The sequence below is a fragment of the Aplidium turbinatum genome, chromosome 11 (assembly GCF_918807975.1).
Source record: "Aplidium turbinatum chromosome 11, kaAplTurb1.1, whole genome shotgun sequence".
Lineage (NCBI taxonomy): Eukaryota > Metazoa > Chordata > Ascidiacea > Aplousobranchia > Polyclinidae > Aplidium > Aplidium turbinatum.
Window position 1 is genome coordinate 19,939,155 of NC_137482.1, and position 10,246 is coordinate 19,949,400.

The window sequence follows — 10,246 nt, forward strand, 5'->3', positions numbered from 1 at the left end:
GCCCAAGTTAACTTGGGCCAAAAATGAGTTTTTGATAAAATCTTGCTGAAAACGATAAGAAATCTTTTTTTTTAAATGCAAAATTTTTAACTTGGGCCACTTTTCTGTGGTGAGAAAAGTTTTTATCATCTGTACCAAGTTTACTTGGGTCGCTAGTTTTGACTTATTGTATTATAGAAAAATGGCCCAAGTTAAAACTTACATAATAAACGGTGATGACGTCATCATCCAGTTAAACCAAGTATCACAAACAGTTTCTTGCTCACTCAAGTTTTCTCACATGCAAGATGAAGATTGCAAACCTTCAGTGACAATTTTTATCATTACGTGAACCTTTAAACTCGATTATCTCAAAACCACTTTTTTTGACTTGGATGTCCGATGTCAGATGTCCCAATTTCTCCCTAATGATTGCTGTTGTGGCAGCAGTACAACGCATAGTCCATGCCAAAAGTTTGATGGGGTAATTTAGGAAAAACTTCGCATAAAAAATTCAAACTCTCAGAAATCGTTTGACGTTGGGCTGCTGGAACTCATTCGAGCCGTTTGATCTCACAGTTATATTCCAGTAATAGGCAACCGACGGCACGCGTGTCACACTAAGTAACTTCCATTGGCAGTCGCATCTTAAACAGGTGTCGGTTGTCACGACAAAATGTCACAGAGTGTTTGTTGGTTTACGACATGACCATGTCAGTCACTTAATTCTTCCTACTTTGTAGTGGTTTAAGTATTGTGTTTATTCAAGTAGGTATGCCACAAAATTTTACACCAAGTTTTCGCTTTAAAAGTTAGGGTACGATTTGTAGGCTACTCGAGAGTCGTCGGACCACTCAGCATGCGACAACTCAGCTAGTGCTTCAACTCCGCAATTACATTTCAGATACTGCCAAGTCAGCAAATGCGATTTACGCGCTCGCGTCGGACTTGCTTGGTTATCCCTTGTCAAACTGAATTTGCTGATTTGTGACGTGCCAAGTTATGGATTGCTCAGTCTCACCATACACCAACTTCAGCCACTTGCTGAAATGTTGTTTACTCAGTTCAAAACTGCTGACTTGTTGGAGACTCCTACGCGAGGTATTGTATCTGGAAGAAGCAAAGTTACCTCATTTCCAGGAGACACGCTTCTTGAATTGCGCACGCGAGCTCATTAGCCTGCGTGACGTGTGTTTGCTTGTGTTCAAAAATTAAAAAAGGTCCTGCACTTTCCACTGTTGGACATCCCTTCCTAAAATGTTTCATCTGTTTTCGGCTCTCATCGTCGTCGTGTGAGCCTCTGGGGCCGAGGGTCTGTCCTTTTCCCACCCCAGATTCACAATGTTCCCGGACTACACTGGAAGGCTACTAGAGAGCAGCCAGTCTTTGGTATCATCATCCATGACGCGCAGACCTTCCACTTCGTTAGATGGCTTGAAGATGGTACAGTCATTGATGATGTGGCCTGCGGTCTGTTTCTCGGCACCACATTCACAGGAGGAGGAGGAAGAGGCCATTCCCATTGGTGCATGGTTGAGCGGAAAAGCCCGACGCCGTACGAAGACGGTTGAGGTGCACCCATGTCTGTCTTTGTAGTGTCAGGCCGATGGGGCGTGTGTCGGCGTCCAAGCCCAAGTAACCGTAGAGATGTCTTGCTCATCAGCTTCGTTGAGCAGAAGTTGAGCGGTTAGTACAAATGGTCTGGTTAGCACGAATGTTCAGAGCAAATTTTCTCTCATATGAAAGCAGTGTTAAGTCCACCACAAAGTTGCCTAACAACGGAACTTTTAGAAAATGTGTAGCCGGTTGAGTGATTGGCTAAAAACATGCAAGGTGCAAGGTAGTCAAGGACCCCCTACTAAGTCCAGCTTAGGAAAGCAATCCTGCTGTAGCTGCATGAACTGAAATCATTTACTGAAACGTTTATCAGTTCAGACTTCAGAGTATTATAAAAGCCGGCAAATTGTTACATCAACTACAAATAATTCACACTTTATGAGGGTGTGTGGAAGTTTGGAACAGCATTAATTTTGAAAAATGCATAAAAGAAAAAGTGTGGAAGTTGAAAAGCATTGTCTTCCGCAACTTATTTTGAATTCATTTCAACTTCAATTTTTTTTTTTTTGCTGGCGCGAACATTAAACGTGGCAAAAGCCTCTTGGATCCAACTTCAGAGGGTTAGGAAACCTTGTAAGCACCCTACTGAACCCAGATAGGCTATTGAAGAATTTTCATTCGAACCAGGATTGTGTTGATTGATTGATTGAATCTTTATCCTCGGACTGGGAAAGCTTCTTGTAGAGCTTAATCCTGGCAGTTTCACATACTTGTAGAGGCTTTAAATCACTGACGAAGGCCCGGTCCACGAGTTTGGCAGAGTGAAGTTTCTGATTGTTGAAGTCTTGTTGCCGGGGAATTATTCCATCCATTAGATGCCGCTGAATGGAAAGCAGCCCTTAACGTGCGTTGCTCAAACGCACACCCCGAGAGTCGAACCAGCGCCGCTATTGATCTTGAAGTTTCTTCGTTCCAGAAGGGACGCGCTAATCAATTGACTGAATTGAGCTATGTTTGTTTGTTTACTAGACTTTCAAAAATAAATTTAATTGCGTGAAATGTGGCTCTGATGGGCATAGCCGTACGAGCCAGGGGGGGCAGCTGCCCCCCTGTTGTTTCAAAACGTCACGAATTCGGGCAAAATCTTGCAATTATTGGGGCAAAAATTGCTATATGAAAAGCTTCAAAATTGCATGAACTAAGAAAAACTACAAATTAATATATTTTACCTATCAAACTAAGTACGGTACAGCCTCTTATTTGCACAAGAAATATGCCGCAAAATTTTCGTTTGGCACACTCGTATTGATGTATTGTATATAGCAGGGGTGTGCAACGTGCGGCCCGCGGGCCAAATGAGGCCCGCGAAGAAAAATTGTGCGCTCGCGAAGATGTTCCAATTTTGAATTGTGTGCGGCCCGTGAAACGTGTTTATAGTTTAGTTTAGTCTGGTACGTTTGAACAATTCATTGTGGAGTGGATTATTGTAGATTTCGCACCTTCTGTTAACCATTTTAGAAATCTCCCACCGGCCACCGCTAATCCATTGTATTTAATTATTAGGAATGTAAAAATGTATAGTCACATAAAAGGCATTATGAACAAATTACGACTTATAATAATAATAATAAGATTCGTGTTTTTATTTGCGCCCATTGTGATAACATACCGTACACTGCGATCACAGATGCGATACAACAGACGATAGGAAGCAGCGAAGTTACATATATAGTCTTCTAGTCAGCTGCTCCCCTTATTTTGACTTGTCATTAGGCTAAGACGCTAAGTGTCTTTGCCGAGACACAGCCGCGTGCTCTGAAGCGGTGTCGAACCCACGTCCTTTCGAAAGCTCTGGAAAGCTCACGTACAGACAGGAAATCCTTTCCACTTTGAGAGACTATGGAATGCATCCTGAGAAGAAAACTGAATTTGCAGACCAACTTGAAAATTTGTTGTATGAATTTTTGGCTCGTTTCAAAGACTTCAGATCTCATAAATATTTATTTGGTATATTCACTTCGCTATTCAACACAGACATTGATAAAGCACCAGCATACAGGCGCGAATCTAAGAGTTTTTTTCAGGGGGGGCCAGAAAATTTGAAAATCAATTAAAAAGAAAGAAAAAGCTAAACAGATATGAACAATGATACTACGACATATACGATATGCTAGAAAATAGACATTAAAACAACCATTTTCATCAATTGTGATGCCGAGGGACTAATATCAGCTGTTTAGAAGCATATCAGACCATTTGATGCGGAAACATACAATTTTTCACAAAATTTCGGGGGGGGGGGCCGGGCCCCCTGGGCCCCCCCCATAAATCCGCGCCTGCCAGCATATATAACTTGAACTGATTGATTTTCAAGAGAAAACAGATTTGAAAGCAAAGTAAGTTATTTAGAAATGAATCTTGACGATTTTTACCGAAAACATCTCAACTAAGATGACTTTCCACATTTAAAAAAATCCATGGCTTCAAAAATGGCTCTTTTTGGCTCAACGTAGGCTATTTGTGCAAACAATTTTTTTCTAAAATTGGCGTCATGAAATCTCCCTATTGGACGATTCTGACAGACGAACACTTGGAAAATGGACTGGAATTGCTAGCACTTTCGTTAAAGTAAATTTGGAAAAAAGCCGTCGGGAAAAGAAGCCAGCTGCAAACTTCTCTCTGAACTCGTTTAAAGACGGTGTGACAATAAATTTGAATAACAGTTTTCTTCAAAAATTTATGCGTTTTAACTTATAATTTCTGCAAGGAGATAATTCCTAATAATGCCATAAGAATAACATGAATAACAAAAAAACTACTTTTTTGTGCTTGCCACTACTAGAAATCATATGTTAAATAAACGTGCGGCCCGCGGTTTTCCCCCGTTATTTATATCTGGCCCTCCTGTAATAAAGGTTGCACACCCCTGGTATATAGTGATCAAACTGTAGTAGGCTACGAAATGCATTTACCCAACTGCATCATGCCAATTTGGGCAGCCACCAAAATATGTCTCTAATGCTTTTGTGAATCTGCCCAAATCAAAACACAAAATTTGATATATAGCTAATTTTATTAATTTTCACAAATGCATCGTGTTGATTTGGGCAGCTGAAAACATGACATTATCTGATGAAACTGATTAGTCTGTTTATGCAACTGCCCAAATTAGCGTGAGGCAGTTTCCCCAAAATGAACAAATTCATTAATTTTTCCCATTTACATAACTGTATCGTTTAGATTTGGCCAAAAAAAAATATGAAATTATCTGATCATAGTCTATTTATAAAACTGCCCAAATTGGCATGATGCAGTTGCCTTGGCATCAAAATTTACAAAGTCTTTTAATTTTTTTTTCATAGGCCTAATATCCATAAATGCATCATCTTGATTTAGGCAACTACAAAATATGAATTTATATAAATCTGGTGAATACTTTTATAAAACAATTCGGGTGGAGAGGTTACAATACTTTTTCAACCATAAACGAACATAGCTAAGCAACACCACAACATTTAACGAAAAAATGTTATAACTTACTGTAGCCTACCTGTTAAGTGTAATGCTAATGTTGTGGTGTTGCTTAGCTTTGTTCGGTTAGGTCCTACTTTTATAAAACTACCCAAATTAAAACGATGCAGTTGCGCCCCAAAATAAAAAATAAATATTTAGTTTGTACTGTATATGCAACTGTGTCATGTTAATTTCACCAACATTTAAAATGCTACTGCTGAAGTATATAGGCTAATACTCTTAGATGTTACTCATACCTACCATGCCAAAGTGAAGAAGCATCGAGCAATTCACAAGCAAGGTATATTCAAAGATGAATAATCAGTTGTTCTATCTTGATTACTTGGGTAAGAAATTCTAGCTAGCTGGTGATCTTGTTATGTTAGTTTTTCACTGTTATCATGCACCGCATACATTATATTTGGGAAATTTCTATAAAAGCGTGCAGATTTGGGCAAATTTACATTCTGCCCCCCCCAAAATTGTTTCGTCTCGTACGGTTATGCTGATGGGAAACGAAACAATACGTTGGCACGCCAAATTTGTTTTCGTTCTAAAATTCCGTTATTTCAAATAACTTTCCAAGTTGTGGTTTAGCACCAAAGAAAAATAAAGAAGGCACCACCGGGGTTCGAACCCGGGATCTCCTGTTTACTAGACAGGCGCTTTACCGCTAAGCCATGGCGCCGCTGGGAAATTCAGGCAAATAAAAATTTCTAATACGAAAGTAGCGCAATTGTGTACACAACGTAGGTTTCTTTCACCGTCGTACATCGTCTGTGCTCAAAATGCAGGGGCTTGAACGGTTTCTGTTCATAGGCGTAGCCAGGGGGGACGAAAGGGGCCATGGGTCCCCCCAAATTTTCAAACTTTGGATTCCGAAGTTGAGCCCTTTGTTAAAAATATAATAAAATTTGTGGAAATTTATAACATTTTCCAAGACATCTGGCTATTAACACTCCCAAGGACTTGTTTTAGACCAGTGGTTCCCAACCTGGGGGTAAATTACCCCGGGGGGTAATTTGCCTGTTTTCGGGGGGTAACGAGACCCGATTTAAAAACAGCGAAGCAAGTGAAGGTTGTGAACTTTATAAAAGCGAAGGAATTGAACAATTGTCTTTTCAAGGAACTGTGCAAGAAGATGGGAGAAATATACGAAGCATTACTGTACCACACAGAAGTAGGCTACGACGGCTGTCTCGTGGCAAAGTCATTACCCGCCTGGTCGAACTTCGTGAGGCTGTCCATGTTTTTCTGATAGAAAAGAAGTCCGACTTGGCTGAATACTTGTCTAACCAACAGTGGATTTCCCAGCAGTGCTATCTGGCTGATATCTTTGGTGAATTGAACAAAGGCAATCTTTTAATTCAAGGCAAGAATATAAGTGTGATCGACACCAAAGTAGTTGTAGCAGCATTTATCGTAGGCCTAAAGGTTAAATTGTAGAACAAGCGAGTTGGAAGAGGCACAGTGGCGCAGTTTCAGACGCTTGACATGTACCTCGAAGTCAATGAACTTGAGTTGGCAGCGGCGTTGAAGGAGGACATAACTGACCACTTAGGCCAGCTAGCCAAGAAGATGGACAACTACTTTCCGAATTTGAAACAGCTAGTCTCCAATGGAGCACTAAGCCCTTCACATGTGATGACAGCCAGGTGGACGATGACGACTTTCCGATTAAAGAAGAATTTATCACTCTCCGAATCAACGAAGTGTTGAAAATTGATTTCAAGGGGAAAAGTAGGAACCCTTCTGGTTTAGCAGACACCAGGACGCACCAACATTAATTAGCAACACGTGCATTAAATATCCTGACATCTTTTTCAACCACGCATTGCTGTGAACAAGGATTTTCAACTGTCTTAGAGATAAAGACAAAGAAGCGCAATCACCTGGATGTTAAAAGCGACGCAAGAATCGCCTCAGTAGCCTACCACAAAGCCCAGGATCACAAAGCTAGCGGCTGAAGTCCAGGCCCAACCTTCGCAGTGAATGTTTACCACGCATTTTTATCTTGTATTACATTTTGATTGTCATAGTTAGCCCTTTGAAATACATAGCAATAAACACTTTTGTTTTTGAAAATCGATCGTGGGGGTAATTCGCTCGCTTCAGGGTGGAGATTAGGGTAACAGCCAAAAAAAGGTTGGGAACCACTGTTTTAGACACACAGAGAAAGACAGCAATAAATTTTGCCAATTGTAAATCGCTCAAAATTTACGCGATTTACGTTTCTTTTAACCAATTTGTGGAAGCAATTTCAGAATGGCTTACTCTGTTGGGTTTTTGTGTAGTTAATGAGTTTTTGTGTAGCTGAGTTTTTGGTGTTCTCTAATTTTAGCTGCAGTTTTTGCCCGTTTGTGTGTAAGTGTAAGAGCTACCTTTAACAAGTTAATAGCTGTTTGTCTGCTAATAAATTTCATACAAATATTACCCTAAAAGTGTTTCCAGAAAGCGCTATAATCCATTATTTGAGTGTAATTTTGCAAAAAAAATTTCCAGGGGAGCATGCCCCCGGACCCCCTACAATATGCGTGCCTTCGGCACGCTCTACCTTCACCCCCACCACTTTTGTTGCTTCCCTTGCTCAACCCACCAGGATACGCCACTGCACATCAGGTGGCGATGGCTTGAATCAAACACCTTGTCGTTCTCTTCAATTCATTAAATTCAATTCAATTCAATTTATTTTTCTTTGTCAGAATGCAAAAGAAATGATATTGTGAAAAAGAAATACAGTAACAAAACTAACAAAAGGAAAAGGTGGCAAAACCATTAAGGTTTAAGACGTGCATGAAAGGATCTAATATTGCGGTATATGCATCAATAAATATAGTTAAGCACGGCCACCAAACCTGATACTTTAAAATAAGTTGATGAATTAGTTAAGAATCAGTCGCCTCCTCGTTCCTGGCACAACTGGAGCGCCAATTCTTAAAGCAATGAGAACACGACTGAACCCAACATCACAAAAACAAACTAATATACACAGTTACACACACATATTGAAATTACGTAACGGACTATCAAAACAAGGACTATTTACAGATTTCATACAGAAATAAAGTGTTCGCAGCAACGATATTAAGTAGCCTATATATTGCAGAACAAATACATAATATGGCAGCTCATTATCAAGATAAAATAGTTAAAAAAGCTTTGTTTTTTAAATTAATTTCCTGCGCATGTAAGAGCATAAGTAGCATGATGAATGATGATATAGCAGCGTGTTTTTGGTATTTCTAATAAGAGTTAAATCATCTTTTATAGCGTCAATGAGGGATGGAGTGTTTTTGGTATCGCTAATGAGAGGTGGAGATTCTTTGGTAGTGCCGATGAAGGATGTAGTGTTATTGTAGTGTTAAATATTTGGCCCCACCCCAACATTTTTTTCTGGCTACGCCACTGTTTCTGTTGTTCTAACTTGAAAACCGGTGCTGCTTTGGTAAACAGCTTTGGCTACTAGGACTGCAGTCAGGGCCGGATTAACCATTAGGCTAATAAGGCTATAGCCTTAAGCCCTGGAAAAAGTCGGCCCTCAATTTTTGTATGGCTGATAGTGATACAGATCCAGTACCAGTACAGTAGGGCTACAGTTTTTTGCTTAAAAACGAATGACTGAGTTGAGTCAATACTTATGAAGAGCCCATTTCCAAAACCACAGGCGCCACTTTTACCGAAATTGAGTTTAGAGCAGGGCTTTTCAACCTGGGGGTTGCGCGCCGTTTTTCGGAGGTTTGCGAGGCGCTTGAAATTTTAGTGTAGCCTACTGTGTTCAATTTTTTTTTGCCAGAAAATATTAAAAACTGTGTTTTTTTTCGCAATCGCCCATTCCTCTACTTGAGGTTATTATATCGTTTAAAAGCTTTTAGACGTTGCAAAGGCTTTAACTATAGGAAAGCATTCGATATTTTTCACCAAATTCTTGAACGTTGTTTTGTGCAGACTAAAGTTAACCAGTAACAACGCTTTGGTAAAAAAGCAAAATTATGTAGAATCGTATGCTAAATATAGATTTCTCAGTATTGTTTTCAATGGCATTGAAAAAAATTAATGTCGGCTATTTTGTTTGAAAGTTCTTTCAGCAAGAAGTGCACGCATGGACAAACTTAATAATTAAAAATATGCAACACCAACCATCTCACTGAAATTGATTTAAATAAATCCATAAAAGACTGCAATAAACTCAACCGGTGAAAGTGCGAAAACGTAGATTATTCTCAATATTTTTTCTTCTATTATCTAGCTGAGCTTGATAGAAAATGGAAATAACAATCGGAGGAAATGTGATAAAAGCCGTGACAACATCGCAAAAAACGTTTTTCGTTTTAGAAGTTTACGTTGGAACAGCAAAACTAAACATAACTGGATGTCGGCATGAATCAAATTTGATTAAATTTTGCATTAAATATGCTTTTGTTGAATACTTTTATGGGGGGGGGGGGCGAGACTACATCGATTGCTCTGAGGGGGTCGCGGTGGAAAAAAAGGTTGAAAACCTTTGGCTTAGCTTACTAAGGGAAGTGAAATTAAGAATGTCTTTTAATTCGAAAAGTATTGGCGATGTTTGGAGTTCGTTGACGCAAGCATATCCTCTTTCGGTAAAGAGAGCCATGGCTGCTATAGTCCCTTTTGCGACTACATATTTAGCCTATGTGAGTCAGGAGTTTCATCCTTGGTAGCCTAACTAATCTATCCAAACAAGCAGTCGAAACCGGTTGGATGCAAAGGATGACATGCGTGCTGCCCTATCAAAGATGAAGCCACAATTTCATGTTCTTGTTGAAGACAAACAGCAGCAATGCAGCATCCTTTTAATGATATTAAATCGAAGATATTGAAAAACAATCTGCATTCGCTATTTCTTAATTTAATAAAACATAAATTTTGTACCAATTCATTTTGATTTTCTTGCGTTATGTCCAATTCATGCTGATCAAAAAAGTTTTTCGGACTAGGCCACAAAGGGGTCCACGCAAACCAATTATTTTAAGGGGTCTGCGTTAAAAAAAAGTTTAAGAACCTCTGCGTTAGACAGACAGAGTATCATTAGACAGCTAATTAACGTTTTAAACCACCGCTAAAACCCTCCTTTACACGTAAAATACAATTTACCACAGCGTTTCCCTCCCAACGGTTTATTTTGTCCCCTTAAACTGTTTTTTTCTAGCTACGTCACGGTCACGGGTCTGACTCG

At 39.6% G+C, this 10,246-nt stretch overlaps 1 non-coding gene across 1 annotated transcript; it reads right to left on the reverse strand.

Moving 5' to 3' along the window:
• Window positions 1–5,665: 5,665 nt before the first annotated feature.
• Window positions 5,666–5,737, reverse strand: Trnat-agu (transfer RNA threonine (anticodon AGU)). Its single transcript has one exon. It is a non-coding gene; the product is annotated as a tRNA-Thr (tRNA).
• Between the last annotated feature and the right edge of the window lie 4,509 nt (window positions 5,738–10,246).